The sequence below is a fragment of the Procambarus clarkii genome, chromosome 6 (assembly GCF_040958095.1).
Source record: "Procambarus clarkii isolate CNS0578487 chromosome 6, FALCON_Pclarkii_2.0, whole genome shotgun sequence".
NCBI classification, from domain to species: domain Eukaryota; kingdom Metazoa; phylum Arthropoda; class Malacostraca; order Decapoda; family Cambaridae; genus Procambarus; species Procambarus clarkii.
This window is the reverse complement of record NC_091155.1, coordinates 10,324,750-10,350,416: the sequence shown is the minus strand read 5'-3', so window position 1 is coordinate 10,350,416 and position 25,667 is coordinate 10,324,750. Positions and strand designations below refer to the sequence as shown.

The window sequence follows — 25,667 nt, the reverse complement described above, 5'->3', positions numbered from 1 at the left end:
CAACTTATTTGGATCCTGATTATCTATTGCTCAACAATGATAGTGTTTGGGCAAAGAGGAACAGTATTCGTGGTGAAAATCAAAGCCAGGTTGTTGCCTTGGTAAAGGGTGAGGCTCCGGAAAGAATTTTTGTGCAAGGACTAGGCTACAGGAAAGTGGCAAAATACATTGAGGAGCCCATATTATGCATGAAGTGTTCTCGTTGGGGACATATGGCTTGGAAATGTCAGTTTGACCCCAGGTGTCGGTATTGTGGTAAGAAACACGACTCGCGAGAGTGTAGAGTCAAGATTAACAACGAAAAAGTCTTGCCATCTTGTTGCGACTGTCGAGGCAGCCACAATGATGGTTACTATCTATGCCCCATGAAGCCTCATCTGAGAGACTCCAGGACGGGTCCTACAAGCAGGATAGATGTATCCTCGAAGGAAGGAAGGATTGTGCAGCAGGAACATGGAGGAAACAGCTGGAAACAAACGACAACCCGTATGTGCAATGTCTGGGAGAAAGGAACGGAGACAATTAAGGCGAGCCTAGGGAAAGTAGGAAATGCAGTTGAAAAAATGAAACCTTATGGAGATAAGGCTCAGGACAATATAGTGAACTCGGAGGTTGGTACTCAAATATTGGAATATCTAAAAAAAACTAGACAAAAGGATTGAGGCATTAGAAAAATTAGCTATGAAGGGTAGACGGGATGAAGATGGTGGTGAAACAAAACGTAAAATGGAAAGTGAAACAGGACGTGAAATGGAAAGTAAAACGTGCGTAGAAGAAAGTAAGGAAGAACATGACGTATTGATGATAGAGGATAGTCAGGAAAATGAACTTTCTAGTAATGTTAGCGGTGTTCAACCTTCTGTAGTGATAAATGTTGAAACAAAGGTTAGAGTAAAACGGTATAGAGAAATAAAAAAGAAAATAGATATGAATAATGTCACCTTTGATGTTAGTAGCTGTTGTGAAAGTGAGGAGAAAGGAAAAATGTTAGTGTTGGGAGGAAGTGTCTAAGAAACTCTCGTATCTCATGGAATGTGACGGACAGGGCAAAGGTAGCTTTATTAGTAATCATGGATGAAAGTAAAGTGAGGATATTATCTTGGAACGTTAATTGATTAAAAACTAGAGTGGTGGATGTACACTATTATACTCTTAGAGAGAATATTGACATAGTAGCACTCCAGGAAACTGGGGAAAGGGATGGTAGTATTCTGAGGCTAAATGGCTATAGAGGTTTTCACTTATATGCTGATGGAGGAATTAGGGGAGTCTCATGTTATGTCAAAAGTACCATACCTACTGAGATAACTGGAATCCCTTAGAGATATAGAGGTATTGGAAGTATTAGTTTGCGGATTCGATTGCAAGACCGAGAGTTAAATTTCATTAATCTATACATCTCTGATAGCTCCCTTGATTTAAGATACTTGCCAGATTCCTTCTTTTCTGAAGATTCACTTGTGGTAGGGGATTTTAATGCCAGACATCCAGCTTTAGGATCAAGGGGTAAAGTAAATAGGAATGGTTGCAGATGGTACCAGTTTTTGCAGGAACATGAAGATGTTCAACTGCTGGGCGAGCCCTCTCCTACTCATCTGAGGGGAGGGAGATTAGATTATGCTTGTTTGTTAAATGCTGAGGGCATAGAGGGGAATTGTCTTCTTGAGGTTATCTTGAGATGATTTCGGGGCTTTTAGTGTCCCCGCGGCCCGGTCCTCGACCAGGCCTCCACCCCCAGGAAGCAGCCCGTGACAGCTGACTAACACCCAGGTACCTATTTTACTGCTAGGTAACAGGGGCATTCAGGGTGAAAGAAACTTTGCCCATTTGTTTCTGCCTCGTGCGGGAATCGAACCCGCGCCACAGAATTACAAGTCCTGCGCGCTATCCACCAGGCTACGAGACCCCTGTCTTACTGTGGATGAAATGCTAAGTGATCATTTTGCATTACAAATACAGCTTAAACTAGATAAAAAGAATGCCTGCCTTCAGAGGAAACGGTTAGAGTTTAGTGAAGGAGAATTAAGGGGTCTTGTTGGTCATATTAAGTCTTGGTATGATACTTACAAACCAGTTTCGGCAGAAGTATTTTATGAAGATCTAATTAAGGAGGTAGATGTATTTAATGCGACATTGAACAGAACATCAAGTATATAAAAGCATCCCCCCAGAAAAGAAAATTATACACAGGACAAAATGCTTAAGGGGTGGACATTAACAATGAGGAGAGCTCACAGGGATTGGAATAGGAATGGTAGGACTGAGGAAGGGAAGAATGCTATGCTGGCAGTTGCTAGGCTGTGTGGGGAGAAGAGAAAGGAAATTAGGAACAAGTATTGGCAGGAGTTTGCAGTGAAAGTTGGGAGTAGCAGAAACTTGAAGGAAATCTGGCGAGATGTAAATAAAGTAAGGGGTAAAAAGCATAATTTTGTTGCACATCTTGACCCACAAGGAATTGCGAACGGTCTCGTAGATAAATGGGCGGAAGCTGCCAAATTTAGTTCATTGCCCTCTATAACGAGAGAGTCATTAGATTCTTGGAAAGATCTAAGAAAGGATTTTACACTTACAGCAGGTAACAGTGGAGATGTCACTTGCACAGATATAACCAGAGATGAACTAATAATGGCGATTAAAGTTGGGAAATCTACCGCCCCTGAGGAGGATGGAGTAACTTATGAAATACTTAATGACCTTGCCATTATGAAGAAAAGCCCACTGTTAGACCTCTTTAATATTAGTTATAAAGAGGGCAGTATTCCCAGTAAATGGAAAAAAGCTATGATCATCCCTATCCCTAAAGCCAATGGAGAGTATAGACCTGTGTCCTTAACCTCGTGTTTTTGTAAAATGATGGAGAGGATCATTTTAAATAGACTTTTATATATGATAGGTGATCAGCTGTCTAGTAATTTGTTCGGGTTCCTCAGAGGTAAAGGTACCTCTGACTGTATTATTAAATGTCTAGCTAATAATGATTACTATAGAATTTTTATTGATTTACAAGGAGCTTTTGATAAAGCCAACAAAGAGGTTATCTTATATGAACTAGCTGGTCTTGGTGTTAAAGAGAGATTATTGCGCTGGATAGGGGATTATCTTCACGAAAGAAAGGCTCAGGTGTGGTATCAAGGTTGTATGTCAGGTGTGAGGTCTTTTGAACTCGGCACACCTCAGGGAGGAGTGTTGAGTCCAACCCTGTTTAATGTACTAATGAATAAGATAACGTCTGAGAGATACTCAAATGGGGTAACTCCGATCATATATGCCGATGATATTTTGTTTCAGTTCAAAGATATTTCAAAGGTTCAAACGGTGTTGGATAATTTCGGAAATCTGTGTCACCATATGGGACTGGTGGTTAATGAAGACAAAACTAAGTTTGAATGTAGAAGTCGGAGGCCCATTATATTGAAAATAAATGGTAAAAATATAGAGAGAGTTAATAAAGCAGAACTTAACTCTATGCCTCCAGCCAAACAAGTCTATGTAGGTGGGGACGAGGATAGTTTGACTAGTTTAACAGTTACCAGGAATGATATTATTAAACAAATAGTGAAACTCAAGCCAAACAAATCCCAGGGCCGGACGAAGTGTTTGCCAGGGTGCTTAAAGAATGCAAAGAGGAGCTTTGCGATCCATTATCTACCATATCTAATAAATCATTAGAGTCAGGCTGAGTGCCAGAGTTCTGAAAGGTTGCCAATGTGATACCAAAGTTCAAGAAAGGGATCTACCATATTAAATAAATCATTAGAGTCAGGCAAAGAGTCAGAGTTGTGGAAGGTTGCTAATTGCGAAAGTCAAGGTACACAACATCACAATCCTTATCACTATCAACTGCTTCAACTATGCTGGAATAAAATGATAACAAATTTGTTAAACATGAACGGCCATTTGTAAAACCATGTTGCAAATCATTTATCCATTTATGATTTTCATGATGAAGACGAATTGTATTTGCAATTATCGATTCAAGTAACTTTCCCACGATAGACGTTAGGCTAATTGGCCGATAGTTTGATGCAAGTGGTCTATCTCCTTCCTTAAAAATTGGTACCACATTAGCAACCTTCCATGACTCTGGCACTCTGCCTGACTTTTTTTATTTATTAAATATGGTAGACAATGGATCGCAAAGCTCCTCTTTGCATTCTTTAAGCACCCTGGCAAACACTTCGTCCAGCCCTGGGGATTTGTTTGGCTTGAGTTTTATTATTTGTTTAATAACATCATCCCTGGTAACTGTTAAACTAGTCAACCTGTCCTCGTGCCCCCCCCCCCCTCCCTCCCCACATAGACTTGTTCGGCTGAAGGCACAGAGTTAAGTTCCTCTTTAGTAAATACAGATAAAATATTTATTAAAAATACTACTCATCTCTTCGTCATTATCCGTTATCTGACCTGTCTCAGTTTTTAATGGTCATATCCTTTCCGTAATCTTTGTTCGATATAACTGAAAAAAAAACTTTAGGATTTGTCTTTGCTTGCCCTGCTAAGCGACCTTCATAGTTTATTTTTGCCCTTCTTATCTTAATCATATGCCCTTCTTAATCCTTTTGTACCACGCTCTCTTTCTACCTATAAGGTTCATTAGATCCTTTGTTATCGATTTTGGGTCATTAGTATTCGATCTATTCAATTTGTACGGTATACTACGTTCCTGTGCTTTGCTTTGAATATTTTTAAATACGTTATATTTTGAATCCACATCGAAATCCCCTTTTACGTCACCTATTGCTATGTTCACGTCTCGCTCCAAGACCGGCCCACCCCCCATGCACAAGACTTTCCAATTTGTTTGATTGAACATTATGAACATTTATGCATTGATTTTTTGGTTTTAAATTTGTTCTAATCATAACTCCCAGATCCCTTTCGCAATCCGACTTCGCAATCTGAGCACCATCTAGCTCGTATCTTGTAACTCTATCGTCATTACCTACCCTCAAAACCTTAAATTTTCAACATTAAACTGCATCTGCCAATCTGTCGACCATTTCAAAACCCTATTTAGATCGTCTTGAAGTGATAGTCAGTTTTTTTCTGTGTTTATCTCCTTCCCGATTTTTGTATCATTGGTAAATTTGCAAATATTGGTGTCAAACCTGAATTTAAATCATTTATATATATTATGAATAACAGGTCCCAGGACAGAGCCGTGAGGCATTCAACTTACATTTTCCCAGTCTGACTTCACCCCATTTATACTAACTCTGTCTTTTTGGTATAACCATGCCCTAATCCAGCTTAATATTGCACCCCTAATACCATGAACATCTATCTTTTTAATTAGTCTTTCATGTGGCACTGTATTAAAGGCTTTGGTAAAGTCAAGGTACACAACATCACAAACCTTACCACTATCAACTGCCTTATACCACTAGTAATTATGCATACCACTAGCGGAGGGATGTCTGAGCAAAACACAAAATAATAATAAATTTGACCGGCTCGAGGTTGAACCGGGAGTCCAGTCAAACCCGAGGCTGGACCGGGGATCTTGCTGTGTGTGATCTGGTCGGGCCCAATTTATTATTATTTTTTGTGTTTTGATGTTGTAATGTAGCAATGATGCAGATCACTAGCGAAGGGATATCTGAGCATGAACTTAGGAGGGGTCGGGTTGCACAAAATGACCATGCATGAATATAGAAGTGGATCATGTTGCAAAAAATAGAGCAATACCTCTGAAAGAGAAAGCATTACAAATGTTGCAGAACAAATGCAGAAATATGATAGTGTATGAACGTAGTAGGGATATCTTGGTTATCTTGAGGTTATCTTGAGATGATTTCGGGGTTTTTTTTTTTTTTTTAGTGTCCCCGCGGCCCGGTCCTCGACCAGGCCTCCACCCCCAGGAAGCAGCCCGTGACAGCTGGCTAACATCCAGGTACCTGTTTTACTGCTAGGTAACAGGGGCATAGGGTGAAAGAAACTCTGCCCATTGTTTCTCGCCGGCGCCTGTGATCGAACCCAGGGCCACAGGATCACAAGTCCAGGGTGCTGTCCGCTCGGCCGACCGGCTCCCCAATATGATGCAAAAATTATACATCACATGTGAAAAATCAAGCATTGCAGTTGTAGTCGCAAGCATAAACATATGAGTGTTGTTGGAGATCAAATAATTGGACTACTCTTATGATTAACATTCAATATGTGAAGTAAAAAAAAACAAAAAAGGTATAATAAACACTTGGACAAAACATTGCTGTGCATACGAGAGGTGTGATGGAGTGTAAGAAAAGTTATGCATTATTAGTGAAATTGCTACAATGTTAGATGTGAACATAGGCTCTTTGAAGAAAACCAGCGTTGAATGTAATGAAACGTCATTTTCTGGGTGAGTCCCAGAGGCTCCCTAGAGCTATCCAGGCTGATATGGATATATAGGCTTTCTGGCATCAGTCAATGTGCTTGGAGTTCTTGCCCACCGGGGACCATGAGACAGTACCTGGCCCCCCTCAGAGAGCCACGAGGAGCAATGGCCTATAAAAACCCCTGTGTGGTTGGGAGCATTCAATATCTGGCTTCGACCGGATCTGGCACCTAGAAAGGTAGGCGCCCCAAAACAAACCACTATTCTGCTGAAAATATTGCTACCGAAAGTGGAACGAGTGGACAGAACTCCCCAAACGAAAATTAGCAAACGAGCATGACGTCATCACATTGCCGTGCCGCTGTGTGCGCAGCCACCCCCTCCCCGAGAGGGGCAAGGGGAGCCCCAGATACTCACGCCGGCGATCCACCCTTCAGTTCTTAGGCTGGATGTTAAAACACGCGAAAACCACCGCCGACTGGAGAGGGAGGGATGCCAGGGAGCCTCTGGTTCTCACCCAGAAAATGGCATTTCATTACATTCAACGCTGTTTTCTGGGGGAGCCCCGTCGGCTCCCTGGAGCTAACTACCCAAAGACAAGGAAAAACAGGGACTTACCCAGATGGCGATCCGTCCACACTCCTTAATGCGAAGTTGAGACAACTGGCTGTAACCGCCGATCCAATGCAATGCAGGCCATACGAGGTCCAGGGACACTGACAATGTAGTGAGCGGCCAGGACCCTGTTTGAGCTCCAAAAACCCTGTGCCCTAATGTCAACCCAAGACATGTTGACAAAGCAGAAAACATATGAACGTCGTGGGCACAAAGATAGGCCGCAGACTGGCTAGACTTAATAACCCTGCTGACGACCTGGGAGACCCAAGCCCGGGAACAGGGACGGAGGGAAACCGGGTCAACCTAAAGTGCATCCCCGGCCACCGAAACAATGGCGAAAAAATAACGGCGGAGAGCCGCAACCGGACACAACACATGATGCACCCCCTGCCTGACCAACCAAGCATCAACAACCCATGTACCCCTCCAGAAAGCAGCAGTCTCATTTTTCACCAGAAAAGCAGGAGATGGCTGCAACCGAACTAACCTACCACCAGGACCAAAAGAGCAGAAACCCCTGCGCTGGAGAAAAGCATGAAGCTCCCTGATCCGACTCCCCAGAGACCAATGACAACAGGAAAAGAGTCTTAGAGAAACAGTCCTGAACCGAAGGGACCACAACAAACCGAGGAGAAGAGAGAGAAAAGAGAGCACCCAGTCCAAAGACCAGGATGGCTCAGGCGGTGCATGAGTAGGCCCTAGATGAGACAACACACGAGACAACTTGGGCAACGGAGAAGACGTAGCATCAATACCGAAAGCAAGCTGGAGCGGCTCCGCCAGCGCTGCATGAAACGAGCGACAGTATTCGTCATAAGATGATGGTCCTGAAACAACCACAAAAGGGAGGGCAAAAACAATCCTATCAGACTGTTAGGATTGGTGGAAGGACGGACCCCAACATCCATGGCAGGCATGTAGAGCACTGGTCATGAAGCTCCAGCCAGGATCAGATAATGGTCTGTAAACACATCGAGCAATGGCTTGGGTAGGCGCACTGAACCCCAAAAAACACAAAGAGGAAGCCAGCGACATTGCAATTGACATAAAACCCCCAGAGGGCGAACCAAGCAGTTGCGAGAAAGGCGGAAGGGACGTCCCCAAAGGAACCAGAACAGCCGACGAAGCCACACCCGACCTGGCGAGTAGACCACCATGGCAAAGTTCAGGCTCTCACACAAACCCTCAAGCAACCTTCGCATGACCTGGGCGACCCTCACGAACAGATGAAAGCGGGAATGCAGGCAAAGCAGAGACACCAGAGGAAGAGAGACGAGGAAGCGGTCCCAGTGTCCCAAAGAAGACCCAACCAAGATCGAACCTGAGTGGGAATCAGATGGGACTTCTGCCAGTTCACGAAGAATCTGAACCTGACGAGCTGGGGAAAGAACAAAATCCCTGGCGAGCAGACATGCGTACTGGCTGGGAGCCCAAACTAGCCAGTCATGAAGGCAGGCCAGAACCCGAATACCTAACAGATGCAGGCGGGCCACCATGACCTGAGTAAGGCGTGTGAAAATGCGAGGTGCCAGATTCAAGCCGAATGGAAGGAAATGAAAGCGGTGACCCTGACTCCCCACAACAAAACCGAGCCAGTCCCACAACCTTGGATGAATCGGGACATGCCATTACGCGTCCTTGAGGTCCAGGGACATCATCCAAGCGTTTGGCTCCAACAGAAGACAGACCTGGGACAGAGTAGTCATCCGAAAGGAGGGGCAATAAACCCACGGGTTCAGATGGGACAAGTCCAGAATGAACCGGATGTCCGCACAGTCACGTTTCGGGATCAGAAACAGGCGGGAAACCCACCTGCGGGACGAGGTCGTTACGACCACGCCCAAGCAAACCCACTCCGACAAGACGCGACAGAGCGTAGAAGAGGCCTGCCCTGCCTGCCCCGAAATCCCCCGATGGAGGAGGAGTCACCCAACGCCACCGCAAGCTGCACGAAACGATCTGAAAGACCACAAATCTGGGACCAGGCATGAGCAAACAAAGTGAGCCATTCCTCTCATATCCCCATCAATAGAACAAACTGCGAAAGGGTTGACACACCTTACGAGCACTTAAACGGAGCACAGGGTGATCCCCGCGCCGAACAGAAACAGACAGACGTGCTGGCGTCGAATCTGATACCACTGATACTACCACAACGGGACCAACAAGTCCGACAGAGAACGACAACTAGCTGAAGCAGCCTGCAGATGCTGCACAACCGCAGACTCCGCAAACAGCAACGGACAAAAAAGTGAAGACAGTCTAAGAGTCAGGGCCCAAGAAGATTCCAAGGAAGAAACGAGCACCGCCTGCCGACACGCGAGTTGAGAAGCAAAAAACCGTGAAACTGCATCCTGCAGGAGCGAAGTGAACATCTTCAACAATACAGATGACGCACTCGCCGTTGAGGGCAATGCACCAGACCCAAAAGCGGGCCCAAGCTCGTCCACGTCAACCTCAAGCCAGTCTGAGGACAGCCCAAAGAGGGAGAAGAAATGCAGGACCGAAAACAGCAGGCCACGCGTACGCAAGTCCTCCATGACCAATGCAGATTGAAAGGGAAGGAAACTGCATGTGAAGCTGCATCACACCAACATCCTGTGGAAGGGCAAGGGCGAACAAGCATGCACTGAGATGCTCAAATTCGCCCCCAAGGGAAACCCACAACGCCGTCTGAGCCTCCTGCCACTCAAGCGTGCAGGATCGACAGAACGTATGCCACGCCTCCAAAGAGAAGAGAGGGCAATCTGTTAACCAGGACGACTCTGTAATTTCATAACGAACCCAGTAAGAACACAAAAATTCATACACGAAGGAACGTGGATCCATCACGAAAGCATAATCTGGGTGGTGCAGGCGGTAAGCCGCTAGGGTTTCCCACACCACATGGGAAGGGATGAGGAAAGCCGAAAACCTCGGGAAAGATGAAACCAAAGAACCGTTACGGTCACAGAACCGAACACCGGGAGGGGGTAGACACCAAATCAAATTCGTACGAGGAGGGAGCGAAAAAGAACCCCCACTCTGAGGGTACAAAAACCCAGGTGGGGTCCAACGGGGCCAAAGGCCTCCAAATCAACCCCTTCCCCAACCCCAGAAACCTCCCCTTGAGGACCCAGGGCCGAGCTGTCCTCCGAACCCCCACCTCTAAAGAAAAGGCAGGAGCCAACAGAAGGGGAAGTACAAGAACGGTCATACGGAACCAAAGTTGAAGCAACTCCCACCTCCAAATCCAGGTCCCTAAAACCAAAACGGGGCAGTCTCTGGGCATCCAGGGAAGCAATCAACCAATCGCGTTGTAGCAACCTGAACCTAGCATGCATTACAGCTACTGCTTGCACCTCATAACATTATCAGTAGCTCGGGTGAACTGGAGCATGTACAAAGTACAAACGTCACTCAACTCCAGGTCAAAAGAATTAATAACGCGACAGACAGCATGGCGGAGGCACAACCGGTGATTGTCACCCCCGAGATAAGGGGACAGAGTAATCATTAACCTTGCACGAAGCGAGAGGGGGACTCAAGGGTCACATCCATCAGACCACGGAGCCCCTGCAGGGTTTCCCTGGGCCCTTAGCCTTGGTAACAAGCTAAGGGAAGCCCAGGCAGGGTACTGCGAACTGGCTCCCAAAACTACCAAGCAAACGTCAAAAAGCTGAACCCCCGGGGCGTGTCCACTCACGGGGGCCTAGCAGGGGTTACCACCAGGCACACGGACATGTATGTATAAATGCTTGCTATTATAGATAGCGGGCTACCAACCAAAGGCAGACCCCCCACCAGGCAGGAAAACAAAAACAAAAAAATGCATGAGAACAATATACCCAGGCAGAACAGAGCCAGCTGCTAAAAAAAGGTGATAACTAGCTGTGCAGTTCCCTGCGCTCGTACCAGTGACGAACTACCAGCGACTATCTCCTATTCAGAGGCAAACAAGGCCAACAAAAACCCCAGCTGACTAAGGGCTGCCAAGTACCGAGCAGTAAAAGACGCAGTGGGGGTAGATTCCTAGGCGACTTGTGGAAGGTGGCACCAATCCCCAAGGACAGTATTTACTGGGCGCCTAGGGAAGGAAATCCTAGGCACATGCAACCCAAGTACCATAGAAAAATACTCCTGGCTCACACACACCACGTTTAGAGACAGACCATGCCACAAGGCACAAACTGAGACCAAAGCAGGAGCCAGAGGCACAAGACCTCGCCAGTAGCACATCAGCCAAGAACTGAAGAGTGAATCCCCGGAGTGAGGGGTCTAGGGTTCCCCCCTTCCCACTCTCGGGGAGGGGGGGGGGGTTGTACAGACAGCGGCGTGGCAACATGATGATATCATAGTTGTTTGCTAATTTTGCTTTTTTGGGAGTTCTATCCACTCATTGGGCTTTCGGTAGGAATATTTTCATCAGAATACGGGTTTGTTTTGGGGCGCCTACCTTTCTGGGTGCCAGACCCGGTCGATGACAGACATAGAATGCTCACAACCACACGAGGGTTTCTATAGGCCATTGCTCCTCGTGCCTCTCTGAGAGGACCAGGTTCTTGCTCATGGTCCCCTGGTAGGCTAGAGCTTCTTGCACATTGACTGATGCCAAAAAGCTAATATATCCATATCAGCCTGAGATAGCTCCGGGAACTGACGGGGCTCCCTCCAGAAAACTTTATAAGATAACATTGAGAGGTACAGAAGATATCATAGGATAGTTGAGAATGGTAAAATCTACACTGAATTAACATTACGTAAAAATGAAATACTTCCAAAAATGACCAAAAAATCATCCTCTTCAGATACAAGGGGGAAAAATTGGCGAAAAATGTTCTTTTTCATGATGATGGGAAGTGATGAGATGAGGAAAGATGTATAGTTGAACTAAGTGTACATATTGTATAATGTGGAAAGACTCTTCTTTCTACATTATACAGTATCGGGAGGGAAATAAACACAGAAAAAGACTCACTATCACTTCAATAAGACGATCTAAATAGGGTTTTGAAATGGTCAAAAGATTGGCAGATTCAGTTTAATGCTTACAAATGTAAGGTTTTGAGGCTAGGTAATGAGGATAAAGTTACAAGATACAAGCTAGATGGTGTTGAGATTGTGAAGTCAGATTACGAAAGAGATCTGGGAGTTATGATTAGTAAGAATTTAAAACAAAAAAATCAATGCATAAATGTTCATAATAAGGCAAGTAGGACACCGAGATTTATTAATCGAAGCGTTAGTAAAAAGACGCCTGGTGTTGTTATTCAGCTATATCTTGCTCTGGTTAGGTCCCATTTAGATTATGCAGTTCAGTTTTGGTCGCTGTACTATGGAATGATGTTCAAGTGATATAAATTATCTCTGAATATGTTAGATATTAAGTCACTGCACATTCTCTCATGTGTATTATACATATATAAAACGCTGAACTGTAATGCCAATCCTAATCTCAAAAGCTTCATTGAAGGTTGTAACATAACCCATGAGCGCCACACCAGAAACAAATACAGTTTTGATATTCCAAGAGTACGACTTAATCAAACTAGAAATGCTCTACAAATCAAGGGACCCAGAATGTGGAATGATCTTCCCAACCATGTTAAAGACTGTACCTCTCTCAACCAGTTTAAGATAAAAATGAAGCGCTACCTAATAAATTCCCTGTAACCTACCTTACCCCTCTATTGTCAACCCATGTCTGTTTTTTTAAACAACGCTGTTTGTCGACCTAATTGTATTTGTGCTGCTTTTTTAGCCATGTTCCCCCCTTTTTTATCTTTATTTTTATTTGTTCTCAACACATTTTATTCTTTATACTCAATTAGTATTAAGTTTTAGTCATTAATATTTTTCCTGCCCGAAACGCTTTGCGTAATAGTGGCTTTAGGCATTATATGTACTAGTTCTATTTATAAATCGATCAATTTTTGTAAAATCTCTTGTATGTATGTACCTTACATGAATAAACATTTATTTATTTATTTATTTTTCTAAATTCACTTGAATGTGTCCAGCGTAGGATGACAAAGTTAATTCCCCAAATTAAATAATAATATTTTTAAATAATATTTTAGATTTAGTGTTAACAAATAGGGAAACACAAATTAATGACATCGAAATAGGGAGTGAACTAGGGAACAGTGATCACAAAGAAATCAGATTTACCATGAAATTGAATAGATCTGTAGGAGAAAATTCTGTTAGTGCCAGATTAGTGAAAAGCTGATTTAAATAGCCTAAGAATTTTTTGAGGTAAAATAGAGTGGAAATTCTTGGGCATAGGGAATGAGCCGGTCGTGGAGCAAGACGTGAACCCAATGATGGTGATGAAAAAAGGGATTTCGATGTGAATTCAAAATATAACTTATTTAGAAATATTCTAAACAAAGCACAGGAACGTAGTATACCATACAAATTGAATAGATTGAATACTAATGACCAGAAATGGATAACAAAGGATTTGAAGAACCTTATAGGAAGAAAGAGAGCGTAGTACAAAAGGATTAAAAATGGGGAAGTCAGTTTAGAACAGGAAATCGTATAACTGGTTAGAAATGTTAAAAAAGGAGATAAGGAGGGCAAAAAGAAACTATGAAGTTCGAATAGCAGGGCAAGCAAAGGCAAATCCTAAAGGTTTTTTCAGTTATATCGAACAAAGGTTAGGGTAAGGATAGGTCCATTGAAAACTGAGACAGGTCAGTTAGTGGATAATGACGAAGAGACAGTAGTATTTTTAATAAATATTTTATCTCTCTATTTACTAAAGAAGAAGAAGAACTTGACTCTATGCCTTCAGCCGAACAAGTTTATGTGGGTGGGGACGAGGACAGATTGACTAGTTTAACAGTTACCAGGGATGATGTTATTAAACAAATAGTAAAATTCAAACCAAACAAATCCCCAGGGCCGAACGAAGTGTTTGCCAGGGTGCTTAAAGAATGCAAAAAGGAGCTTTGCAATCCATTGTTTACCATATTTAATAAATAAAAAGAATCAGGCAGAGTGCCAGAGTCGTGGAAAGTTGCTAATGTGATACGAATATTTAAGAAAGGAGATAGATCACTTGCACCAAACTATCGGCCAATTAGCCTAACGTCTATTGTGGGAAAGTTACTTGAAACAATAATTGCAAATACAATTCGTCTTCATCTTGAAAAAACATAGTTTTACAAATGGTCGTTCATGTTTAACAAATTTGCTATCATTTTTTTCCAGAATAGTTGAGGCAGTTGATAGTGGTAAGATTTGTGATGTTGTGAAACTTGACTTTAGCAAAGCTTTTAATACAGAAATGACTCACTGTAATGGCTTTACTTTGTTCTTCACTCAACAATATATTATGAAATATTAACACTGGAGTTTTCAGTACTTTCTCTCGTGGGCGATAACGCAATAATTCACTGTACTCACAAATGACTCATCACTGCATAAACATGGCATATATAATGTAGATACATCAAATATCAATACATGGAAAATAAATTATTTCTGGGCACACAGCCTAACTTTCAAATACTGGCATAATATTATATATAATTTACCACTATATGTTCATATCAAAATCTATAGAAAGATATACACAACACAGTAAATTTATCACTTGTTCCTGGTGCCTGTACACACCAATAATCAACATGAATATTACAAGTACTCTTGATAGTACTGTCTAGCACACTGGTGCTTTACCGTGACATGGGTGAGACTTCCTCACGACATATAAAATCCTCAGGCTAGATAATATAGCCGAATAATATAGCTAACTAAAGGGGAATGGGGAGGGAACTAGAAACACCTACTTCACCCTATCCTCCGATGAGAGTCGAGATGTAGCTCCTGGTCCTCGTGTCGGGAACGCCCCCACACTACACGTTGTCGTGTCCTACCAGAGCCTCTCGTCGTCCCACCGTTTAGCGCGTCGTCTCCGTGCCTCTCCACTGCAGGTCCGTCCTCCTTCTTGACTTCTTGAAGGTTGGAGTCGGTCTCCTGGCCGTCGTCTTCTCCCAGCAACGGCTGTCGCCTACGTCTCAGCTACAGTCGTCCGGTTTCCCCAAATAGTCCTCTCTTCCTCAGCTACCCAGTGGCTCTGTCTGCCACTACGCTGTCCCGAACTGGTGAATTGCCACAGACGTCACATACGTCACTGCACGACTTCACTGCTTCTTGCACAGTACCTGACTGGAGCACTTGTTGCTCAAATAACCGTCAATTCCCTCTTCTGGTTCAACACATGAACTAGGGAAGACTTCTCAGAGTACTGGCGGACTTCAGGTGACGCGTAAATCCACGGGAGCGGGAAACAACTGTCCAACTGACAGGACCAACCGTCGCACGTCCGACCTCTATGACGTGTCGTGTCTGACTGATGGCGCCAGAGTGGCGCGCGGCCTGGACCCCCTTCCTTCGTGACATCACTTTCGCCACGGGAGGTTTTCATTGGCTCCCGGTGCCACATTGCTGTCGGTGACCAATCCGGTGCCACTGACGTCACACGGTTTTGGCGGGAGATCAGGGAGGCAAGCGCCATCTTGGCTCCCTAAAGGACCTAAACCACAAGCCAAAATATTACTATTTCACAAATTTCTCGGTTCTCCGAGAATACTTCACTCTCTCCCATATATCAAATTGTAGCCTGCAACGTAGAGAACGCTTGGGAAAAGTAGACATGACTCTTACTGCAGGCGTGGGAGAATTATAAGGGGGGGAACACCGTCACATACCCCTCCCCTTAAAATAAGAGTCATGTCTCGTTAGTGTATGCGGGATAGGGCGTCCGCTACCACGTCGTCCTTCCCCTTGATGTGCTTGACCTTGATCCTTGTCAGACTCTCAGTGCGGGTGAGACTGGTGCCATCTGCCCTGGACCACTTACTTTCCTCCTCCGGGAGTTCTCGCTCCCTCGGTACACACAGACCCGTCTTCCGCTGGGTTTCTCGGGTATTCGTTCCGTCCTGCTTGGCGGCTCTACCTTCCACAGTGAAGAAAGGTCTCAGGCGGCCTGCGTAACACACCTGTTTCTTCCGGGGTCCATCCGGCTTCCCAATCTCGTACGACACTGGACCCAACCGTCGCAGCCCTCGGTATGGTCTCTTGAACCGCGACTTGGTCACTCTACCTTTACCTGGCAGCACAACCATTACTTTGGATCCGGCCTGAAAATCCCTCTGTGCAGCTCTCCTGTCGTACCACTCCGACATCTTGCGTTGCGCCTTCTTCAGGAGTTTCCTAGCCAATTCCTTCGCTCCAGTGAGACGTTCTTTGAACTTCTGGACATATTTATTCACCGTTCCCACGGTCGCTCCTGGCGTCCATCGTTCCTTCATCATGAAAAGCATGGCATATATAATATAGATAAATGGAAAGTAAGCCTTCTCAGGACTCACGCGTCCTCCTTCGGCCTTACTAACCAATTCGGGGAACTCCTCCTGCTGTAACTCTCCGAGACGAGTGCGGTTTACCCCTGGAGAACTGGTGAGGGTCACCTGCAACTCACCATTTGGGCTACTTTCGCCCTCCACTCGTTCTCCGGGTCCTACGCAGAGGTGATCTGTTCCCAGGCTGTCAGTCGTCTCTTCAGCCCCATCAGATCCATAACCTCCCGGTTCCTCGCGTTGTCTCGGTGTCACAGTACAAACGGGGATCGCCACCAGTGCGATTCCCTTCTCGTCCCCACAGGCGTTCAACTCTTCGCCTGTCTCCTTGTATTGTTCTATGCACTCTTCGCCTTTCACGAGATGTGGGAGGACGTATCCTCCACATGCGTCATTCCCCAAGATGACCTGTGCCTCCATCTTGGGCATTGATGTACAGACTCCCACCACTAGGGTCTGGCAGCCATAATCGGAATCCAAAGTTACCTGGTGTAGGAGCACACTCACCGGGCCTCCCACAGTGGTCACACTTGCCACCCCCACACTGGTACTTTCGTAACCCTCGGGGAACAGGGTTTCACTTACCAGGGTAAAGTCAGCCCCGGTGTCTCTTAGCATCTTCACTGGGATGGGGTCTGCGACCCCCATCCTTACGGTTCCTTGACACATGAATGGGTGAACTTTCTTCTCCCCATTCAGCACGGGTTCATCCCGCACTCCCTCGGCCCTCTGGTCCTCGAACATCACAAAAGCAACGTGTCCCCGCTGCTTAAAGCATCTGCACTCCCACGCGACGTGTCCGATTATTCCGCAGTTGTAGCTGCGGCCCCTCGGCGGAGACCATCCGCCACCGCTCGCCTTAGCACTGCCTCCAGAGACCGTCACACCCTGTGTCCTTCTCGCCTCACTTGTCGTTTCCTTTGTTGCAGTAACAACTTCCGAGCTCTCATCTTGGCTCTCCTCTATCGGCTCTACAGCACCTTTTGTTCCTCTGTCGTCCCATCTCGCGTGGTGGGACTTGGGAGAACTCGCTTCTGTCCTCCATCCATTCGTCCTCCTATAATTCCTACTGCTTCCGGAGTACGCGGGTGATCGATGCTGTCCCTCTCGGCTTGGGCGTAGTACTTCCTCTAACATGTCGGCTCAATCGGCTGCGGCCCTTAGGTTCTTTATGTCCGCCTCCTTTATCCTCATCCTGATCTCAGGAGAGAGCACGGACATAAACTTTTCCATGGCCATTAGTTCCTAGACCTCTTCGACCGACCTCGCTTCTTCAGAGTCCAGCCACTTAAGGAGCTTTCTTTCTATGTGCCTCGCCGTCTCTGCATGCGATTTTCCTGGTGACCGGGTACATTCTCTAAACCTCTTTCTGTAACACTCTGGCGTGAGTTTGAAGGAACGGAGCACAGCTCGTTTTACCACATCGTAGTTGGTGCATTCCTGGAAGTCGAGCATAGTGAAGGCTTCGCGAGCTTCACCTGTGAGCCTCCCTTGGACCAACTCTGCCCACTCCGCCCTCGGCCACCTCTTCATAGCAGCAACTCTCTCAAAGTGATCGAAGAAACTTTCGGCTTCACTAGGCACATAGACCGGCAGGTCTCGTTCCCTCACTCGTCGGTCTTCCTGTGGCGGCGGAGCAGGTATACCGAGTCCTAATTCAGCTCGCTTCAGCTCTACTTCCTTTTTGGCTTCTATTTCCAGTTGTCTCAGCCCAACTTCTTGCTCTCGTTCTTCCTGGCGTAGCTGTGCTTCTAGCTCCTCACGCCTCAGCTGTGCTTCTTGCTCTTCTTTACGCTGTTGTGCTTCTCGCTCTTCCTTGCGCTGCTGCGCTTCTGCTTCTCGCTTTTCTCTGCGCTGCTGCGCTTCTGCTTCTCGCTCTTCTCTGCGCTGCTGTGCTTCTCGCTCTTCTTGGCGCTGCTGTGCTTCTCGCTCTTCTTTGCGCTGCTGTGCTTCTGCTTCCCGCTTTTCTCTGCGCTGCTGCGCTTCTGCTTCTCGCTCTTCTCTGCGCTGCTGTGCTTCCAGCTGCAGCTTCATTATTTCCAGCTTAATGCTGTGCCTGCTGCCGCTGGATCCCCTGCTGCTTCCACCAATACTCAGGCGCTCACCCACACTGGCAGGTGTTTGGGGCCGTTCTTCCCCCAAAGCTTCCTCTCGAGCCCTGAGCTGAGCCATTATCTCTAGTCTTCTTTCACCAACTCTGGCAGATTTCAGCTTTATTCCAAAATGATCCGCTATAGCCTGTAACTGTGCCTTGGTGCACTCTTCCAGCACCTGTACGTCTCTAGAATCAATAAACCTCGTCACTTTATCATCCTCCATCTTGTGCTATGAGTGATAACCTGCGCCTGACCTCTAACACCACTGCCAAGTACCACCACTGCAACCTTTACTCCGATCGAAATCCTGGCAAGGTCGCCAATGTTGGGGTTTCACCTCTCTATCCTTACTCTAGGGTGAGCAATAGTTATGCTCAAGGTCACTCACCGTAGCCCTGCGGATCTTCACTCGATCCTCACGGCGCCACTGCACGCCAGGAGAGTCTCCCAGTCAATCTTAACGGCCTCTTATTAAGAAGGAGTGAGAACACGACTCGTTCACTTGACTGTCGTGTGCCCTCCCCAACAATCGGGCTCTACGGTTAACCACAAGGTCGCCAACTGGTGTTTTAGGTGGCCAGTAACACCATCAGTGGACTGGTGGAATTAGTGGTAGCCTTGGCAAGGTCACACTCAAAAGATCAGGAATCAGGCAGGTACTTATTGTTATCACTCTATGCTTACCAGTATAATATAGCCACAAGATCAATGGAGGGGATGATATAAACACAAAGATAGTTTTGTATTTTACTTAAAATGTATGAAAGATGTCACACAGGCCAAACAACAACAAATAAATCAACTGATCCTGACGCGACCGGTAATTCCCACGAGTAGTATGCGATCACTAGAAGGCAACACCTCCCCTACTCATCAAGTGTCAAGAACAGCTGATCGCCTGGCCCCCGCGCGGAAGCTCTTTGCTTGTTTTCAGATTCACGCGCGCTGTTTCCTTAAGTTCTCCAATATTACTATGAACTCGCACACACGATATTGGCTACAATAGCACGTATCACTTGGTTACACTGTACTCAGGCTCAAACAGTCTTTTCTACAATCAATGCTACAATGACTCACTGTAATGGCTTTACTTTGTTCTTCACTCAACAATATATTATGAAATATTAACACTGGAGTTTTCAGTACTTTCTCTCGTGGGCGATAACGCAATAATTCACTGTACTCACAAATGACTCATCACTGCATAAACATGGCATATATAATGTAGATACATCAAATATCAATACATGGAAAATAAATGATTTCTGGGCACACAGCCTAACTTTCAAATACTGGCATAATATTATATATAATTTACCACTATATGTTCATATCAAAATCTATAGAAAGATATACACAACACAGTAAATTTATCACTTGTTCCTGGTGCCTGTACACACCAATAATCAACATGAATATTACAAGTACTCTTGATAGTACTGTCTAGCACACTGGTGCTTTACCGTGACATGGGTGAGACTTGCTCACGACATATAAAATCCTCAGGCTAGATAATATAGCCGAATAATATAGCTAACTAAAGGGGAATGGGGAGGGAACTAGAAACACCTACTTCACCCTATCCTCCGATGAGAGTCGAGATGTAGCTCCTGGTCCTCGTGTCGGGAACGCCCCCACACTACACGTCGTCGTGTCCTACCAGAGCCTCTCGTCGTCCCACCGTTTAGCGCGTCGTCTCCGTGCCTCTCCACTGCAGGTCCGTCCTCCTTCTTGACTTCTTGAAGGTTGGAGTCGGTCTCCTGGCCGTCGTCTTCTCCCAGCAACGGCTGTCGCCTACGTCTCAGCTACAGTCGTCCGGTTTCCCCAAATAGTCCTCTCTTCCTCAGCTACCCAGTGGCTCTGTCTGCCACTACGCTGTCCCGAACTGGTGAATTGCCACAGACGTCACTGCACGGCTTCACTGCTTCTTGCACAGTACCTGACTGGAGCACTTGTTGCTCAAATAACCGTCAATTCCCTCTTCTGGTTCAACACATGAACTAGGGAAGACTTCTCAGAGTACTGGCGGACTTCAGGTGACGCGTAAATCCACGGGAGCGGGAAACAACTGTCCAACTGACAGGACCAACCATCGCACGTCCGACCTCTATGACGTGTCGTGTCTGACTGATGGCGCCAGAGTGGCGCGCGGCCTGGACCCCCTTCCTTCGTGACATCACTTTCGCCACGGGAGGTTTTCATTGGCTCCCGGTGCCACATTGCTGTCGGTGACCAATCCGGTGCCACTGACGTCACACGGTTTTGGTGGGAGATCAGGGAGGCAAGCGCCATCTTGGCTCCCTAAAGGGCCTAAACCACAGGCCAAAATATTACTATTTCACAAATTTCTCGGTTCTCCGAGAATACTTCGCTCTCTCCCATATATCAAATTGTAGCCTGCAACGTATAGAACGCTTGGGAAAAGTAGACATGACTCTTACTGCAGGCGTGGGAGAATTATAAGGGGGGGAATTATAAACATTATTTCTTATGGGAATATAGCGAGAAGACTACACAGCTCTCAACGTTCGTACTCTGCCGGATCGCTACCCAATACCACACATCCAGGATTTCTCACAGGAATTGAGCAACACACCAGTTTTTTTGAAAATTCATCTTGTGCGGGCATTTCACCAGATCCCTGTGGAACTAGCAGACATTCCGAAAACAGCAATCACAACACCTAGTTCATGGGGTTCTGGGAGTTCTTTTACTCCCCCAAGCCCGGCCCGAGGCCAGGCTTGACTTATGAGAGTTTGGTCCACTACGCTGTTGCTTCGAGTGGCCTGCAGGCCCACATACCCACCACAGCCCGGTTGGTCAGGCACTCCTTGGAGGAATAAATCTAGTTTTCTGACCAGGGGGAAAAAGACACAGGCCGTTTGGGGCTTAAATTTATTAGTAAATTAAATTCTGCAGAACATGTAAATAATATAAGTAGGAATTAACAAATGTAACATGTCCATGTCTGAGGACTAATATTTAACTTAAAATGTACCCCCGTAGTAGTAAGCATAGCCTAGTGACATGGCAAACACGTTCTGCAGAAACCTAATGGCAGATGAAATGTAATTAGAACTAGGTATAACAGTCAGGATACAAAGGGGAAATAAAGTGTATAGACACAACACTTAACGGAGCCCGACCAAGACATAATGGGAAATCCTAGAATTAACAGGCGGGCAGAAAATACCTAGTGACTGGGGAAAACTGATATGACAAATGGGAGAAGTTTTTCCTAGGGCGTGAGGCCGGCCGCCAAGGAATAAGGAGAAGGGTTTCCTGACTAATGGTAGGGCTTACTAGCACCTACACTGGGCAAAGGATTAGCTGTGGACAGCGGGACACTTGGGGACCGGCGCTGCACCCCCCTCCCCACTTGCGGTGGGGAAGACAGAGGGACACTGGCACAAAGCATGACTGGGAACTACCACTTGCATGAAGGGGAAGCGGGTGGGAGTTTCGAGTGCTGTGACGGTCGGGTGGAGTGAGAGAGAGCCCCTCTCTGCCCCGGAATTTATATGGCCCCAGACTTCCTGCGCATCTGCGTGGGGCGCGCTGCGCAACTGTTTCTTTGTCCCCCTCTTCAGAAACATCTCCGCTTTATATTTCAAATCAGAGGCCATTTTCTGACCAGGGGGAAAAAGACAGGCTGTTTGGGGCTTAAATTTATTAGTAAATTAAATTCTACAGAACATGTAAATAATATAAGTAGGAATTAACAAATGTAACATGTCCATGTCTGAGGACTAATATTTAACTTAAAATGTACCCCCGTAGTAGTAAGCATAGCCTAGTGACATGGCAAACACATACTGCAGAACATACTAATGGCAGATGAAATGTAATTAGAACTAGGTATAACAGTCAGGATACAAAGGGGAAATAAAGTGTATAGACACAACACTTAACGGAGCCCGACCAAGACATAATGGGAAATCCTAGAATTAACAGGCGGGCAGAAAATACCTAGTGACTGGGAAAACTGATATGACAAATGGGAGAAGTTTTTCCCAGGGCGTGAGGCCGGCCACCCAAGGAATAAGGAGAATGGTTTCCTGACTAACGGTAGGGCTTACTAGCACCTACACTGGGCAAAGGATTAGCTGCGGACAGCGCGACACTTGGGGACCGGCGCTGCACCCCCACCGCAGGCCAGCTGGTCGTACCCCCCCCCCCCTTCGAAGGGCGAGGCCCGCTGGCCGCAAGGAGGCCTCAGAGTGGCAGAGCAACAACGTCCTGGACGTAGTCAGCTGGGGGTTCCAGCTGGTTGCTGGACCCGCCATTATCTCCGTTGGCGAGCCCGTCAAGAGAGCTGAGGGGCCCTGCCAATTCTAAAGGTAAGAGGGCGTGGTCGGCTGGAGGCGAGCCTAGCTCTGCGAGGGCGGCGCGAATTAAGCACCCTGGAGAAGTCTTGCCTGTTCACTGGGCACGGGCTGGGTAGAACTTGCTGGGGGATGGGGCTTGCTGGGCTAGGGTATGCGTGCGTCACGCGCTGTGCTTGTAGGATCCGAAGAGTGTTGATTCTTGACCATGTAAACGATACCTGGTCCAGTCGGAGCGTGCGTCGACTTTTTGTCGCATAGGTCACCTCCCCCGGGCTGAAAGATATAAGGCAGTAATGGTGGGCAGAAGCGGCATGCAGTGGTATCTTGACAGGCAAGAGCACAGGCGAGAGGTAAACCCTAGCTGAATCAATACGGAGACAAAAAACGTGGGGAAGGGGGGGGGGGGCCCAGCAGCAGGAATTAAAAGATTCCTTAATTAAACAATCCTGGATGAATAAGAGTTTTGAAAAACTATACTGTAGCAATGAAGGGGGCTAACAATTCTAAGAATCTTCCAGCAACGGAAGGGCGAAGTACCTTTGCTAGGAGCAAAGGTGGGAGAATGCCAGTAGGAGAACAGCAAGGAAGCACAAAGCAACTATATAAACAGGGATAATATGAAACACTATAAATCCTGATAATATAAACAATAATACCAAGAACGGGTAATACAACAAAGCAATATATACATAAACAATAAATGGAATAAGAACCAATTCTTAAAGCCTAATCTGTAACATGCTTGTGTCCTAAGCGGGTCCAATACAAAAAATATTTTAAGAATGTGAGCGGGGAACATTACCCTTGGTCTCCATCCCATCTCTGCCTCCAGACGGGTGATAGAGCTGAATAGAAGCCAAGGAGTCTGCCTTAAGTGGCCGCTGAGTGTAGTCTTGTGTTGTCAATGAGCGTCTGAAAGCCGCAGCTAGTATGCCGTGAACTTCGGCTACATCTTGTAGAACAGGAGCAAAGTGAGATCGACGGCAGGGAACTAGCATCCAGTAACTGTAATAAGGATAATATTAAGAATACAATGTCGTAAATAACCATACAATGTAAGAATACAATGTAATATCGTAAATAACCAATATGACGGCAAGTGCCGCAGAATAGAAGAAATTAAGAAAGCAACGCCAAACCATAATAACAATTTATACTCTTAATAAAATAATACTGGAATGACAGTAACGATACGGAATAATATTAATACTACAATATAGCCCAGCAAATAAGGGAAGATAATAGTAATTAACGTAGGCCCTGGGCGGCTGCATCCCGGCGCCGCTGCGTTGCCTAGTAACACTAGAGTATGGGTGAAAGCTCCCGTTAGTCCCTCCAAGACTAGTTGCTGGGACTGGGAACCCGATGCAGGGCAGGTACTCCAGGAGGCAGGCACGGGGTGCGTTGTAACGGTGATAAGAGGAATATCCGGCTCGCGTTCTCTTCCTCACCGCAGTAGTGAGAGGGGGGGGGGGGGTTCCGGCTTGTCGTGGCTGCGAAAAAAGGGAACATAAGAAGCCGACGTTGTGCGCCAAGCGGGGCAGAGCACAGGGGAAGGAATAGCAGTTGGAAGTAAGGGCCCCTAACCTAATGATAGATGAGGTTAAATTAAATAGAATACTATTATGTAGTAAGAAACAACAATGGCGAAGGAACAAGAGGAGTAAATTAGCCCAGATGGCCAAATGGCCAAAGAACGTTAGCGACCGTATGGCCAACAACATGCTGGCTGACTGGCTGGCTGACTGCTGACCAACAGCATGATGGCCGATATCATGCTGACTGACTGGCTTATGCTTCCCGTATGGCAAGCATAAGCCAGTCAGCGTACACTCGCCACCATAAAGATTGTAACGAGCTGGCTGAAATAACTGGATGCTGGGGAGGCTACTACCGAAATGGGTGTAGCAAGCACAAATAAGTAACACTGCTCTGAGCTGTAAATAAGAGTTAGAATTAATATAAATATAGAACAGTAAATAACCAACGATGCACAGGGCAGAAGTAGTATGTCCGACTGCAAGCAAATTTGCTCAAAATAAGACTGGAATAAGCTGACAATTAAGAATAGCCGAAGTTAAGACATACACCTGTGTAAAAGCCAATACTACGAATTGCAAAGTTAATACAGCACGAAGCTTAGGCTGGAAGGAAAGGTGGAACGTTTCAAGAGTTTGAGTGACGCCTTGCGCGAGGCCATGCTAAACTTCTCTGTAGCATTCCAAATTTATCTTAATGTACTGCCGAAACGAGTGAAGAATGGGTGATCAAATATAATGCACAATATTTAAAATATATAATGAGGGAAACGAGAGAAATAGGACGAAATAACCAGAGGAAAAATGGGGGGGGGGGGGGGGGACCCAACCCGAATGCACTGCAACTAGCGTACCCTAGCTGAAATTAACTTAATATCGCAAAGGCAAAGCAATAGATTAATACAAATCCTAATTGAAAGTCCCTTAATATAACAAATTAAACGTGAAACTTAAGCAAAGCGTAAATTGCGGGAAAAAATTTGCCGTGTTAAATACGAATCATAATTGCGAGTCCAATAATAAAATTTATAGGCATGAGGCGTAAGCAATGCTATAAATTGCGGAAGTAATACAACTCATAACTGAAAGCCTAGCAATCATAAGACATATTTTATAAATGTTCACAAATAATATAAATTATAAATCACCAAAACGGCGGACCGCACGACGCCAGGGTGTCAAAGCTTAAGTTAGAGATAACTGAGACGGCGAGTAGCAACTCGCTCAGCCTAACTGGCCTTACCTAACAACTGAACAAAGTCGAGGGAACAAGCATAAATTTCCACCCGGAAAGTAAAACCTGCAGCTGGTGTTGGGAGGGCATCAATTGAAGAATTAAATTGTGATAGGCTAAATGTAAACATGTAAATTGTGATAGGCTAAATGTAAACATTTAGGCCGTAAATGATAAACCA

The 25,667-nt window shown here is 45.8% G+C and overlaps 1 pseudogene; it reads right to left on the bottom strand.

The window, feature by feature from the left end:
• Positions 1 to 24,864: 24,864 nt before the first annotated feature.
• On the bottom strand, positions 24,865 to 24,965 carry LOC123752641 (U6 spliceosomal RNA; annotated as a pseudogene).
• Positions 24,966 to 25,667: the final 702 nt, after the last annotated feature.